The sequence below is a fragment of the Littorina saxatilis genome, linkage group LG8 (assembly GCF_037325665.1).
Source record: "Littorina saxatilis isolate snail1 linkage group LG8, US_GU_Lsax_2.0, whole genome shotgun sequence".
Lineage (NCBI taxonomy): Eukaryota > Metazoa > Mollusca > Gastropoda > Littorinimorpha > Littorinidae > Littorina > Littorina saxatilis.
Window position 1 is genome coordinate 44,393,320 of NC_090252.1, and position 15,993 is coordinate 44,409,312.

At 40.7% G+C, this 15,993-nt stretch overlaps 1 long non-coding RNA gene across 1 annotated transcript; it reads right to left on the bottom strand.

Moving 5' to 3' along the window:
* Nucleotides 1-1,419: 1,419 nt before the first annotated feature.
* On the bottom strand, nucleotides 1,420-9,310 carry LOC138973625 (uncharacterized). The gene is made up of 3 exons (XR_011458084.1): nucleotides 8,921-9,310; nucleotides 8,104-8,154; nucleotides 1,420-1,504 (listed from the first exon to the last, which is right to left on the bottom strand). It is a non-coding gene; the product is annotated as an uncharacterized lncRNA (long non-coding RNA).
* Between the last annotated feature and the right edge of the window lie 6,683 nt (nucleotides 9,311-15,993).

The following is a 15,993-nucleotide window of genomic DNA, read 5'->3' on the forward strand; positions in this document are numbered from 1 at the left end:
TGTGTGTGTGTGTGTGTGTGACATTCACGTGGTAGTACGAGTGATTGAGTGAATCGGAGTATCTGTACGTGTTTGTTTTCTTATACCTGATCATGTTTTCTTATACCTGATCATGTTTTAGACGATTCATGTAACTGTATGCATTTATAGTTCTTAAAAATGCCAAACGTGTAACTCATTATACATTTGCCCCTTATGGCATAAATAAACTAACACTGTACTGTATTGCATGGTAGGTATAAGCCACGTATTTTATTCACTTATGATTCATGTCCGTCAAGTATAACCGTTTGTCCATGTCTTTTAACAGTTTTGTTTTGTTGTTTCTTTTTTTTTCTGCAAAAGCTGTCCATTTCGATACTCAGGTCGAACAAAGTACGCTTATCTCATGTCTCAACTCTGAGCTAAACATCGTCTCCACCGGGCAGAAGAGGCAGGGCAGGGCCAGCAGGTGCGGCAGTGTTACATTGTTTGTCAGCGCAATCGGGGACGTTAAAGGGAATCAAGGACACAGAGAGTCCGCATGCGGACAGCAACTCAAGAAGCTGCCGCCAAGAGTTATCGGGAAGAAACATCCAGTCTCTTAGTCTAACAGTGAGTTTGTGTAGTTACAAATGTAATGGTTTGAAGATTTCTTCTCTCTGTTATTGCTTGAGTGCTTATGTTAATCTCAGTTATTCAAGTATGGGCTGTATATTGTAAATGCGTGTGTGTGCATATGAGAGAGAGAGAGAGAGAGAGAGAGAGAGAGAGAGAGAGAGAGAGAGAGAGAGAGAGAGAGAGAGAGAGAGAGGGGGGGGGGGGGGAGGGGGGGCGTTGGTGACACACTATACTTCCGTTTGCTGTTTAAAAGGATACTTACACAATCGACAATCCCATCAATCAGTCGAGACACAATTTATTAACAACAGAATTTTAATTATATACCAACTTATTTAATGCATACACTCTTACATATGTATACATCTGAATGCATAAAGCGCACACACACAAACATGTACAAAGTACCACCCCCCCCCCCCCCAACAAAAAAAAATTAAAAAAACATGCCACCCATTAAAATGCTGATAACTCATGAATTACTTATGCAACTTACTTCAAATTTAGTGTATATTGGCCTGAGATATGGGATAATAATTCCACAAAGTTTCATGAATGCCGGTCAAGTGCGCATGGCTAATAATTATATCTATATGCCGCTGGTTTCATAATACTACATCTACTAAAACAGATAAAATGGATACAAATTTGAATGCATCACATTATTTCATGACAATAGGACTTATAACTGTGTTGGTCAGAACATGATTAACGAGATGACCGCGTGGGAGCTAGCTGGTCCTGTCCATTGCTGAGCGGCTCCCATCCCCGGTTTTGGGCATGGTCTGCACAGGATCCTTCCCAGAGGAGCCTACTTTTCAAGTGCAGCCACATGTCCTTCCAGGTGTGTTTGTCACCACTACCAAGATAGGTGAAGGGAGGTTGATAACCACCCGTCAAAGACCTGTAATTACAAAAATAGTACTTAAAAATCTGAAACAGTTTCAAAACTGTTAGCACACTGCTGTTAATCGCCATAAGTTGTGCATGACTCGACTATGATGTGCCGTAATTATGCATTAAAATTATGATGAAAAAACAACAACCTGAAAAGTGATGGGCGTGTCAGGATAGGGCGGATAATCGTTATATGAAATCTTTAGAAATGTGTCCTGTTTCAGTTATTAATCTTTAAATGTTATAACAACATCCTGGAAATTCACTTCGTAATACTGAAATGGCCCAGTCAGGCTGATTTTTTGGCAAATACAGGTTGACCTTAAAAAAAATGCAACCCTCAAAAATGTTAATAACTTCTACATCTGTTGACCAAATCACTTTATATTTGGGGGACATAAACTTAAGCCTATGCATGACCCTTCCACATCTTGGCAACTTTTTTTTTTGAAATAGCACAAAAGTCTGACCATTTGATCTGCAAAATTGCCCCTTTGTGAAATTCACGGTAGCTGAAGTTTATGTCACCCAAATATAAAGTGATTCGGTCAACAGATGTAGAAGTTATTAGCATTTTTGAGGGTTGCATTTTTGGGGGGTCACCCTGTCACCCAGTCTTCTTCAAAATGGCAAAACAACACTGCTAGGCACAACAGCTGAAACAAATCAATTTGTGTGGCCAAAAAATGAGTTGTTCTTCAATTTGAGATAATAAAAAAAATAAAAAAACAGGGTCACTCTTGCTCACACAATCAAATCTGCATCCAAATCAGTATGTGTTGTTCACATATCTTGTCTAACATGGACGCTATGGCATGCTGAGCGGTGTAGGTGTCAATACTCTCAGCAGGCATAAAAGGCAGTTTTGAAGCCATTTTAGCGGGTAATAAGACAAAGAATGGTACATTTGAGTAACTCGCAAACGCATTGCCTTCAAACTTTCGGAGATTTGTGTTAACACATGTCGTAAAGTACACATGAAATCTCAAGTCATGTGAGGTATTAGTTCTGCTGTTATGCGACATCCCAGAAAGAGTTTTAAAAATAAAGATGTACCCTGTCCGATTGAACAGATTTTTTTTTAGAATTAGCATGCATTAGAAATGAAAGCTTCAATTTACCCTTAAATTTAATACAGTTTCACCAATGGCTGTTCAAAGTGCACTTGTTTAAACGCACACACACATTTTTGGAAAATGCTTTTTCAAGAGCCATTGATCAGTTAAGCGTGTTGGCAGTGAGCTTTGCTATGCGTAGGCCGACATTTGCGCTCAGCGCTCTGAATGAGTCAACTTCTTAAAAAAACTACTTTCGCGTTGAAATCCTCATACCACCCATGTCTGATAAAATATGTACATGAAATTTGAGTATGTGGCGCATCTGTCATTGTTCTTGAAGATTTCAACAAATAAAATTTGTTCAATGATTCAGCAAAAACCTATCGTCAATTTAAGAACTGTTTCTGACATGACAAATAACAGCAGACCTAATGTCTCAAATTACTTGAAATTCCGAAAGTACTTTACAACATGTGTTAGCACAACTCTCCGAAAGTTTGAAGGCAATGCGTTAGCGAGTTACTGTTAACCCGTGGTTTGTAAAACATTTTACAAATCACGTCGAACCTAAAACCGCGATTTGTAAAAATGTAAAAATATCGCATTCCACAAAGTAATGCATGCCTTTTATTTTTATTAATTTTTCTTGTTTAGAGCCTCTACGCTGAGTGGTGGGGGTGGTTTTAGTTCCACATCCCATGTTGGTGCAATCCCATTTTGCCACCGTCCCATTTTTTTCCCCATCCCATTTTTGCGACATTTCACAAGCCAAGCGTCATTTTACAAACATGTCATAACAATAGCGCGACATCCCATTTTGACACCATATCCCATTTGGCCGCCATGCCGTTTCACCGCATTCCATTTTGCCCCCATTCCATTGTCGCCACATTTCACAAGCCAAGCGTCATTTTACTACCGTGTCATAACAATAGCGCGACATCCCATTTTGACACCATCCCATTTGGCCGCCATCCCATTTTTTATTTATTCTTCTTGCCAAGCCTCACTATACTACTATACTGCGTTATTCAACTAGGAAGACATGGGGCCCGGGTAGCTCAGGTGGTAGAGCACTAGACTTGTGATCGAAAGGTCGCTAGTTCGAATCCGGGCCGGGACGGACACGGGTCAACTTTATGTGCAGACCCAGAGACGGTATCCATCTCCCACCCCCGTGTCACCACAATGGCACGTTAAAGATCTTGGTCATTCTACCATAAGTGCAGATGGCTGATACCACCTAAACACGCATACATAAAAAGCTGTGAGGGCGTAAAAACTCGAATCGTATAAACCAATTCATGTCCAATATAGGCAATTAAGACCTGACGGACAATAAACCCCTTATAAAAAAAAGGAATACATTCCGTTTACGCCAAATCCCATTTTTGCCACAATCCAAAATGTCACGAAATAGGGATGGCGGCGAAATGGGATGACGGCAAAACGGCATGGCGACAAAATGGAATGTGGTGCTAGTGGTATGACACCGTGGTAAAATGACACTTGGCCTGTGAAATGTCGCAAAAATGGGATGGGGGCAAAATGGGATAACGGCGAAACGGGATTGCGCCAAAAGGGGATGTGGAGCTAATGGTACATGATATGGTGGTAAAATGACACTTGGCCTGTAAAATGTCGCGAAAATGGGATGGGGGCGAAATGGGCTAACGGCGAAACGGGATTGCGCCAAAATGGGATGTGGAGCTAATGGTACATGATATGGTGGTAAAATGACACTTGGCCTAAGAAATGTTGTCAAAATGTGATGGGGGCGAATTGGGATAACGGCGAAAGGGGACTAATAGATCCCTTGACTTTGGGGTAGTGCGACTCTGTCACTGCTAGCTTTCCACTTGGAGGAAGCGACAGGAATTTCCCAACGATGGGACCTCCGAGTAATGAAAATAAAAATAAAAAATAAAAATCTTAAAATTAACAGTAACAGAGTCGCGCTACCCCAAAAGTCAAGGGATTTCGTATTCGTCCCTTGACTTTGGAGTTGACAAGAAAATATCGGGCGCATAAACGTGATTTGTAAAAATGTTTACCGTGATTTGTACCATTTATTTTTCTCATTACCCGCTAAAGCGGCTTTAAAAACTGCCTTGTATGCCTGCTGAGAGGATTGACACCTACACCGCTCAGCATGCCATAGCGTCCATGTTAGACAAGATATGTGAACAAAACTTACTGATTTGGATGCAAATTTGATTGTTTTGTCTAAGAACATGCTAAACATGTTTTGTTTTAGCAGTTCTGATTCGTTGTCAATTTTAACGTGGGAACCTTGATTTTGCGAATTTGATTTTGGGGTGTGTTTGTGTTGTAGGCTTCACTGTATCGACACTACGTCATGTAAACTCAATCTGTTTTCTGAATAAGTTAGGGGCATAAAAGGCCTTTCCAGTCATATAATTGGTTTTACGATAAACGGCCTCATCATAAAGATCTGCCCTCAAACGCATCTGTAAAGTTTTTTTATGACGAGTAGTGTAGAACAATCACCATCTTGCACATCTGATCGCAAGATTATGCATCCCCGAAAAATTCTGCTATGTCTCCGGCGCATCAGTATCTGTCCGAAGTGTTTGAAAACAACTAATTACAACACACACACCCCCCTCCCAACCTCCACCACCACCCCCACCCAACCTCCACCACCCCCCCTTCCCACCTCCACCACCACCACCCCCCCCTTCCCACCCAAGAAAAAAAGAAGAAAAAAAGAATAAACACATTGATAAATACAAGGAGAAGGAAAGAATTAATTTACTTTTTTTTTCAATTGTTTTTGATAACAAATCTATTGCTTCTAGGTCATCATTATCAGGCCGATGATTAAACCAAAGCTTAGTCACGGAAATGCATATATGGACTAAAAATGACGTGTTTTTTCTTGCAGGACAATGGCTTGGACACTTATGACTTTATCCTGAATCGGCAGAGCAGCGATGTATTCTTACATGGTTGCCATGGACGCCTTCCACCTAGCGGGCACACAGATGGTTCACAAATCTACCCACTTGTACCCCCTCACTCACAACCATTGCTCCTTCAGTTCTGTAGTAAAACATAGAGCGATCATTTCTGAAAATATTGTAAGACATTAGCTTCTTTACTTCTGTAGCTGGATCAAAACACACACACACACACACACACACACACACACACACACACACACACACACACACACACACACTTAATACCGATGCCACATTTCAAGTAATCGGGCTGCATGTAGGCCTATATTTGTTGTCTTCTGACACGGCTATGCATGCTAAAGTCCACAATCAGAATGGCAGGAGCTATTGGAAAACCCGTTTTCTTTTTTTTTTGCATTTTACGGTAAATACATTTTTGTCTTTGATCTTCAGGCTTCCATAACAGTTCTCTAAATGTCTTGAGAATACGCCTGAAACGTTACATGAACCAAAACAACAACCGAAAAACAAACGCTGTGCATAGGGAACACAAATATCGATGATAATCTGCTAATAATTTAGCAGGGAGTATCAGCCGGGACATTATTTATTATTCTGAATAGATCAACATTCATATATGCATCAAGTGTACTAACTAATCCTGCTAAATAGTTGTATTTGTTTGTGACTGATGCACTTTTTATTCACTTTGCACATGTATCACGTAAGACAAATCAAGGGAGGTAATTTTGCTCGGATTAGATGGTTCCCTCCCCTGATAACAAAAGCACACAAATTAATTTTTCCCCCCTTCTCGTATGTGTTATTCAGACGTTTTGTTGGTTTTTGTTGAATATTGATGTGAAAGGTTCAGTCCTTCCCGAGTAAACTATTCGATTTACAGTCTCAGAACAGACCAGGCCTGAAAAGACCATCGCTAAACACATCAACTAATCAGCCTGGGTGCAGTTTGTGATTGTTTTTTATTGCCTGATTTGTGAACGAACACAAGCAGGAATCTGTGATGATAACACATCACAATAAATTATAACCTTGCGCACGAAGCAGCCAGGTTGTCGAATCTAAGTCTTTGTTCATGTACAATCTTGTATCCTTTTTAATCCATCGAATCTCACAACAATTAATATCCACAGCCATGTGTGTCTTCTGCCTCCGAACACACACGCTACAGAGCTCGACTCAATGTGCGCAGTTTCGTATAAAAATTATCTTCCAATTTCCCCACTGTGTTTTATAAAATAATCATATTATGAAAGCACATACATTCTTATCTTAGTTTTTATGTATCCATTGTTAGCAAACATTGGCATTATTCATGTTTTATTTTAAACGCAATCATTGTTATTTATAGATCACAGGCACTTGATGTAAAGTAGGTCACACACGTGTAAATGTTGTGCCCAGTTCCTGCTTCTGTCTCTGTTATTATTCTAGTTAGCAGGTCTAGTTGAGCACGTATTGCGTATCATGTGCCCTCTACTAGTCACTGTGCATTTTAGTTAATGGACTGATGATGTCATCTGTATGGAGTCGACGCACGTGCGAGGATATGTATGTGTGGGAGGGGGGGGGGGGGGCGCGGGAGATGGAAACTTGCTGTATGTTATGTAATGTATATATTGTGTGTGATACGTGGAAAATGTGATACTATTTATTTGCATGTGTGATACAGGGACAATGTGATATCTGTAGGCCTAGGCCTATACTAGTGATTACTGTGTGTGATACATGAAATGTGATATGAATGCTGTTTTTATATGTTATACTCTTACTTTCTGCCTATGTCTTAATCCCAAGCGCAAGACAAATTCTTCTATGTGAAAATTGAAGCCAATAAAATTTGAGTTGAGTTGAGTTGAGTTGAGTCTAAATCTGAGATGGTGAGCCAAAAGTTTTCATGGGAACGACTGTGCCTTTCTGTGTCTCAATTTTTACACCACATGCTACTCATGATTGCATGACACTAAGAACAGGCAAGATGTGGATATCGTGGTTTTAATGATACATTCGGACATACAAATGGTTACCGCTGTTTTCTTAGATACGTGTGATCTCTCTTTTTCCCCTGGTCCTTTCTTTTTGATGTTATTTAGCCTGAAGTTTGTTGCAACTATTGGTCCGCTTGCATTTGTTGTTATAGTAATTGTGGATATGTTATTTAATTTGTCTGTGTTCCCTTATTATGTTGTCACTGTCAGCTTGATGAATAAAGGCTATGAGAAAAAAAAATGTTACCCTTCACTATTAGCTATTATACTAAATATTTCTGATACCTTGACCAAATACGATGTTTATTTTTGCGTGTTCTCGTTTTTTCAGAGCGAACACACACACACACACACACACACACACACACACACACACACACACACACACACACACACAGAGTCTCTCTTTCTCTCTCTTTCTCTCTCTCTCTCCCACCCACACACACACACACACGTACACGTATACACACACACACACAGTTTCAATGTTAAAAACTTGAAACAGTATCCCTGTAGCATCGATGAAGGTTGTGTACAGGAACATCATAAAAGCTTGCTTACAAACGGACTCGCTGTAATCGAATAAAACAGCTTTCGAATAAAATAGCTTACCGTTGCTTGCTCAAACTGCGGCTTCCTTGTCCACATTCCTGGCGCACAGATCTGCAATGTGCAACGTTACTGTTGAATACACACAATTTATGTTGAAGTCAGAGGGCACAGACAGACATATCCCCCCCCCCCCCCTACACACACACACACACACACACACACACACACACGCGCGCGCGCGCGCGCAACAGCGTGAAGATACACGTCACCTTATCATTTAATCACACAATGTAAAAACGTGGTGGTTAAAACTGAATAGTATCATGAATCTCTGAAGAGAATTTTTTTTTTTCAACAGTCGTTCGTGTGAGGCACACGCAGATTGAATGTAGCTGAAGCCATACCGTAAAAACTAAGAACAGATCTATAAGATTCTAAAAAAAATGTGACATTTTAGTTCTATTCATCTGGATGAACTTGATCTGTCCATAGATGACGAGTTAGCGATACCGTCTGTATAGATCTATGATCTGTCCGAAGTAGAATCGGCCACTGAAAATGCAACTCCCCCCTCCCTTTCCCACGACACACACCACGACACGACACTAGCTGAGAAAAGGAAAAAGTGTGGAGGAATACATAATGTAAAAACCAGATCTAAAAGTAAGCCCGGTTTAAGATTTCAAACCGCCTTTGAGTATGAAATGTTCGGACGCGCCCTTTCAGCCTACAGTGAAAATTCAAATGATAATCATGTACGTACAAGCTTTGTTTCAGAACTGTGAAACGTAATAACTAGGTTTGAATTCAAATATACAAGTAAAGTTAATGGAAGATCAAAGTAAAGGTTGGGTGTAATGTCAACAATTATACTTACATTCCGTTTCAGCATGCTCTTCCACAGGAAAAACTCCCAGGGCTTTGTCCTGCTTGCGATTTTGCCAAAAGTACTTTGAGCACACCCCCGACGTAACTTTCAATGAGCATCATAGTGTTTTTGCCACTTGCCGGTTGAATTTGGCGCCTAATTCCAACTTCGCTGCATCTCAGGGTTGTTTCTGGTCCCCCAAATGTACACATTCAGACCTATGCCGCCCTGATCGATCACAATTTTGCTTTTTACGTAACTGGCGCAAGATGGCAGACATCTTTGGACCATAAATGACTCTTTGCGCATGCGCCGCTAATAATTTGATTGGTCGATATTTTTAGGCAAAGCACATGGTCTCAGAAAACAGAAAAGTAAACATTGGAAGCGTGAGTCACGCTCCCAAAAAATAAAAACTTTTTCTACATTATTTTTTTTTCTGTAACTTTTTGCCCCATGGTTCATTCATCATCTGAAATAACTTTTTAGCGAAATCTAACCATACGATTATTGGAAAAAAGTCAAAATGTAGACGACCACCTTTAAGGTAGGTCAAATGGTGACAGGGATATTACTCTTCATACACAAAGGGAAGCCACTGAGTTGTGTCGCCATTTTTTCCTGGCAGGCTGGGAATTCGAACACATCGAACAGGGAACGCAGAAGAAGAAGAAGAAGAAGAAGAACACGTCGAACATTCGAATGACGTAAATAGAACAAACGTCACATTTTTCAGGCAGCGTAAGTGAATGACGTCAGAAAATGACGACACCGCCAGAAATAAAAACAATGCGACACGCCTCCCAACCACGAGGTCAAAAACACGTGGGCATCTAATGAAATCGGTACAAAGCCGTTCTCTTTGCCAGTGACATCGTAATAATCACCAAAGCTAACATTGAAGCTCCGGTAGCAGGTAAGAGAGTGTCTCCCAACCCGTGATGCTCACAGCGTGATTGCATCAGAATACCACATGTTAAAACCGGTGTTTGAACTAGAATAACAGCCAGTAGTATTAAGAACAAGTGTCTTGTGTATGCAGCCCTCTTTCTACTGTACGCTGGCAGCAGATAATACAATAATTGAAGTCCTTCGAGGCATAAGGGGCCCATAAGGCGAAAAATTGCTTTAATTCCACCCTCAAAAAGTCCCAGCCTTCAAACCGTAACAAATAACAGTACGCACTATTAAGCAAAATTATAAACCAAGCCTTGATTATTAATTTTTATTATTACACTTGTATCAAACAAGTGACCTCCACCTTTTGATTGGTGTTTTTATTACATTTGAATCGGACTTGTGGCCTTTCAAAGTTGCGGTGACCTTTGACTTTCAACAGAGGTCATATGTAACAGTGGTTTTTAAAAACATAATTTAGTTGGCTCATATATCTGAGACAAATGATCGGACAACAGCCCTTTACATTATCGTGACACATATTTTTCTGAGGCACACTGGACAGTAATAGTGCAAAGGGTGGGGTTAATCAAGGGAGTGAACCCCCCCTAAAAACACCACCAACCTGTCGTTTTTTTTGGTTTTTTTAATGCCGTTTTGATCGCTCTTGCGTTTACAACCCATCTCATCAAATCGTAATTTATTTCCAGGCTACCAGCAATAAAATACCTCAACATGAGGAACAAATTTAAAATAAACTCTGGCAAAAGATGTGACGTCACAAAGTTTGAGTATGCGCAACATTTTCGTTTACCAGTGCACTTCGTTACCTGCCCATTGCTGCTTTGGGTGATATTTTTAAAATGACTATTCCTATGCAGATGTTTGTGTAATTGGCCGTTTTCAAAACATACCCATTTTTCGATTTTTCGGTCCAAAATTCAAAACGGGCACTGTCTTCCGAGACTCATAGCTCCGAAACGAACCCACTACCCTATATTTTTTTCATGCTGAATGCATAGCAGACAGATCGAACTTTATGCGATGATAAACTTTGTCTGTCTGTGCGTGCGTGCGTGCGTGCGTGTGTGTGTGTGTGTGTGTGTGTGTGTGATAGAAACTTTAACATTTCCGAGTCTATGGATTACGTCAGTCTCGGTCAAAAGTGTTCGACGTGTGTGATAGAAACTATTTGAAGACGTCACATTATGACGTAAGAGGGTTAGACGTCACGCAAAGGAATTACTGAAAGTCTCGGTCATTGTTCTTGTGAGCGGGCCGAGACTACTTGGCAGATCCAGGGTCTCGCTTTCTTGCACAGTTTCACCTATGCTTACTGTGTGTGTGTGTGTGTGTGTGTGTGTGTGTGTGTGTGTGTGTGTGTGTGTGTGTGTGTGTGTGTGTGTGTATGTGTGACGGAGTGATTGAGTTTGTGTTACTGTTTGTCGATTTCTTACGTGAGCCTTGAAGGTGACAAAAGTGAAAATGACACGTTGTGTGGCCAAAAACTGCAGTGAGCAGGCACACTTTAGGATCCCTAAAACACAGACGTGTATCCAAACGATCACAAATTAGTACACACCTTCCCTGTGAAGCACACTTTTGACGAGTTGGCTGTAGATGTTGATCTCAGTCGCCTCACATCTCTCACCCATCCTGATGTCAGTTGATTATGCGCGCCCAATGCTTTCACAGACTTCAGCTGATCCTTTGTGAACGCACTCGTTCTGAGTATGAAATAATCCACGATTTCTTCATAACCAACGTCCACATCGACGTTGGTCTCATCAACCGAGTCAAACATTGTCGATGAGTCGTACGGGTCTATGCCGTCGATATCTTTCAGTTTCTCAACATATCGGGCTCTTACAATCGGCACAAGACTGTCAATGTACTTCCCAACTTCCAGCTTTTGAGCCTTGACGGTTGTTTTCTTCATTTTGTCTGCATACACAGTGAAATACGCAAAAAGAACAAGAGTGCAATGAAGAAAACTAACAAAGACGGCATCCAATATGGCGGCGCGAAGAGAGTATTCATGAGCGGAGTTGTGCCCCTTAGGGCTAAAGCTAGCCGATCCATTTGATAATGTCACGCCGAGTAAGAAGAATGAATTGGACCTATACGGTCTTGCTGAAAAATGGCATTGCGTTCAGTTTCATTCTGTGAGTTCGACGGCTACTTGACTAAATGTATTTTCGCCTTACGCGACTTGTTTAAAACTTTCAAAACAGCGAGTTGTACTGATCTTGTCTTGATGAAAAAAAGATTTTTTTAATATTTAAGAATGTTTGTGTTAATAGCTGTCAATTTATTATTTAGATTTTAAAAGTTAGTTCTAGCGCCAAAACGAGGCGTCCGATTTTGGTACCAGACAATCCGGCTGGCCACGCAAAAATTAATTCTTTGAAAAATGCTCGCTCTTTACGGAGGGCACCTAGGATGTACTCAGGCGGTGAGCACTGTGTGTAAAAGCCTGACAGTATCTGTGACCAGAAACTGATGATTTACGTGAAGCTGAGTGTGCCTTTAATGGTTTGTGTATGTGTGTGTGTGTATGTATGTGTGTGTGTGTATGTTTGTGGGATGGGGGACAAATGCAGAACGTGTAGGGCTTTCCCATATATATTGCCCTTCCCCCCAGTGGTTACAAACTACTGATACCGAATGGAACCCCGGGAGACGCTTCCAGGTGGGTGACAGAATGGTGTGTTACACCGGTAATATTACCATTAGTTCTAATATGCTGATTTTTAGCAAATGATACAAAACATGACTCGGGGTTCATTTCTCAATAGATGAATTTACGCACTGCAGCGCCACTGGGTAAAACGTGTTGGGGGGGGGGGGGGGGTCAATATTGAATAATGACAGGTAGAACAAAATGCTTGTGACACGGCTTTCATTTGATTTTGAGACAACGACTGTTTGATTGAACCCTCGTGGGCTTGTTTAGTGACAGAACTGACAAAGCGTTTTTCATGCATGTGGAGACATTAGATTATCTTTTCCTACCATATTGAAAAATTACATGTAAAAAAAAAAAATGCTTGTGACACGGCTTTCATTTGATTTTGAGACATCGAATACTTGATTGAGTCCCTTGTGGGCTTGTTTAGTGACAGAACTGACAAAGCGTTTTTCATGCATGTGGAGACATTAGATTATCTTTTTTTTCACGAGTAAATGAAATATAAGCGTAAAACGACAACCCGATGGTGACAACCAAATGGCAACAACTGATGTCGTTGTAATTTTTTTTCTTCTGAATCGAGTCTTCGGAGTCGAATCGAGCACCACACGAGACCACGGGAAACGTTGGTAAAGTTCATTTGTGACCCTCCACCACGGAATGAGTCGCATGTCACCTTTGCATGTGATTGTTATATTTTTTCCATTTTCTTGAAGAGTTTGTTATGCTCTATCCAGTGGTGAAAACCGTTTTAAAAATGAGCAAATATTTTGTTAGTTATAAGCCTGTGACTAAGGTGCCCCGAACCGTGTATTCGGTCTAACGCAGAACCGCGCGAGGCGACATCCGACTCATTTCGTGGTAGAGGGTCACATCTGGTGCTTAAATGTTCCCATATATTTCAAAATATGTGCATTCTTTGCGTTGCATTCCTCTCAACGTTGATTTAAGACAATCAGACCATTCTGATTTTGCGAAAGTAATAATGATTGTGATTTAGATACGAATTGGGTTTTTTTGTATAATGACTACTAACAAACAACAGAGCTACACTCCTCGCCAAGGCCTCAAAGCAAGCTATGTAATGTTTTCGTTCAACAGTAAACTTCTTTTTCACGCATACTTCACACGTGCAAAACACCCGTCCGCTGAATTTCACGTGCTTACCTGGTGGCCCAGTGGTACGTGAGACCTGATAGAAGGAAGGGTTTGCCAGAACATTTAGTAGTCTTTATGAAGATCTAATTAAAATGCCTTCACGAAAAAAAAGTCTCAAAAACTTTGGATGTAAACAAAGACGCGGAGTTATTTCCCTTGCGTCAACGCTACCTCTGTTGGCAAATCTATAAATAGGACGATCCAGATCAAAATGAAAATTAACATATCTCAACATTGAAGGGGTCCTAGACCACAATATTTTGCAGGGAACTTAATTTAGCATGTCTCCAGCTGTTGGTAAAGCAATTAGCGTGTATAGTCATCGAGTACATATGGCTTTAAAAGCCATATTCAAAATATCAGAAGATGTGAGAGCAACAGTCAGCAGAGTAAAAGAGAAAGAGAAATACGTATCCCTTCACAGATAACCCATTGGGAACATCAGACCCTCCTCGGGTGCTCCGATATTTCAAGTCCCTTTGCGGGGGACGTATCACAGATAAATCTAGTACTTAGGAGGACCATTGTTTTAGTACCAGACACTAACGTATCTCATCAGTGGTCGAATGGTAGAGATGGCGAGAGTGGTCAACCCATGGTATCCAACCAAGAACCAAACCACTCTCTGAGTTGTAGCTTCTGTTGGCATGGGATATTACTCTCATCTGACAATCCAAAGATGACATCTGTGAAGGGAAAAACTGTGATTTAAGGTCAGAGTGTAGAATTAAAATTTGTTCAGAAAGATTTTGAAATTAAGACAAGTTTTAACCAAGAACTGAATTAGGCTAAAACGAGGAAAATTTTAAACGGCCTCAAGGGAGGTAATGCTCTGTACCAGAAAACTTTGATTTAAGGTCAGAGTGTAGAATTACAATTTGTTCAGAAAGATTTTGAAATTTAGACAAGTTTTAACCAAGAAATCAGGCTAAAACGAGAAAAAGTGGATCCAGTAAAGATTTTCTTTCTTTCTTTTTACTGCAAGCATTATACGTTTACGATGACATACCATAACTTAAAAGGGCATCAAATATGAAAGGTCCATGAATCATATTGCTGCGCTTTTAGCCTTTTATCGACTGCACACGATTGGACGAGTGACACACTGACAGTAACATCATACAAGTGTTCTTCCTAAGGTTGACGGTGACAAAAATTCTCCCCTTTGAGAACGCTGTCCGTTCTTAACAACAGCCTCAGTCGGCAGCAGCAGTAGCAACAACAACAACAACAACATTATCATCATCATCATCATCATCAACAACACTAGCATCATCAACAATAACATCATCATCAACAACAACATCATCATCAACAACAACAATAACATCCTCATCATCAACAACAACATCATCAACAACAATAACAACAACAACAACAGCGACGACAACACCACCACCACCACCACCAACAACAACAACAAGAACAACAACAACAACAACAACAGTGACGACAGTAACAACACCAGTTTTAGCGGTAACAGCGACAGCGGTGGTAACAAAAACAACAACAACAAATCAGAGCAACAACATCAACAGCAGCAACAACAGCCGTAACAACAACAACAACGACAACTAGAATAACACTGGAGACACGATGTAAAGCCACTATATACGTCATTTCTATTTTTCACCAGAATATGACGTTTGACTTTGACCTCGACAGTACGTCACTGTTCATATTTTGGTCACATAAGACAGATAACATTGATATAATAGGCTTCCATTTGAAACTACGAGGTGATGGTTTTGATGATCGCGGATTGACGCCCAACCACAGCCGAACCCGACGGATTGAAGTCAAGGGCTTCAACTAGGCTTTGAGAACGCTGCCCTTTCTTAACAGCAGCAGTCGGCAGCAGCAGCAGCAGCAACAACAACAACAACAACAACAACAACAACAACACCACCACCACCACCACCAACAACAACAACAACAACAACAACAACAACAACAACATTAGCATCATTAACAACAACATCATCATTAACAACGACAACATCATCATCAACAACGACAACAATAACATCATCATCAACAACAACAACAACAACAACATTATCACCGAAAAGTGTCAAATGGAAGCTTGTCAATGTTATTGTAGACCTAATTCAATCTGTCACCGAATTTGTTCCAACTTTCATGCGATTGCAACACGGCCGACATGATTCCGTTCTCTTCACATAAGCTTACTCCTTTCAGTTCACTTCTCCAGCAAACATTTCGCCATCGGATCGTAAGCGTAAATCCTGGATTGGCACTCGGCGCCGATTTCTGCACTCGAATCGAGCTTGTTCCGCTCGCATGCAAACATTCTACCGAAGATTTCATACTG